The sequence below is a fragment of the Penaeus monodon genome, chromosome 22 (assembly GCF_015228065.2).
Source record: "Penaeus monodon isolate SGIC_2016 chromosome 22, NSTDA_Pmon_1, whole genome shotgun sequence".
In the NCBI taxonomy this organism is placed as follows: domain Eukaryota; kingdom Metazoa; phylum Arthropoda; class Malacostraca; order Decapoda; family Penaeidae; genus Penaeus; species Penaeus monodon.
Window position 1 is genome coordinate 21346892 of NC_051407.1, and position 282 is coordinate 21347173.

Sequence of the window (282 nt, forward strand, 5' to 3'; positions counted from 1 at the left end):
CAAAAATATGTATGGTAACACCGGTTCGCTGTGACATGGAATGATAATGAATAAAACACACACACATACACAAGAAATGAGAAATACTCTGAAAGTTCTCTTTATTTTTCTTGCCTGTTGTACCTTAGTCGTAAAGTACATATGTACCACTGTCGTCTGTGACACAAGTTTCGCATTTCTGATGACACTTGCCACGGAGAAGGGAATTACTTACGTCATATCCCCCTACAGCACCTGGCACGCGCCATAGAATCGCATGGCGCGTGGAAGGAGATAATTCTT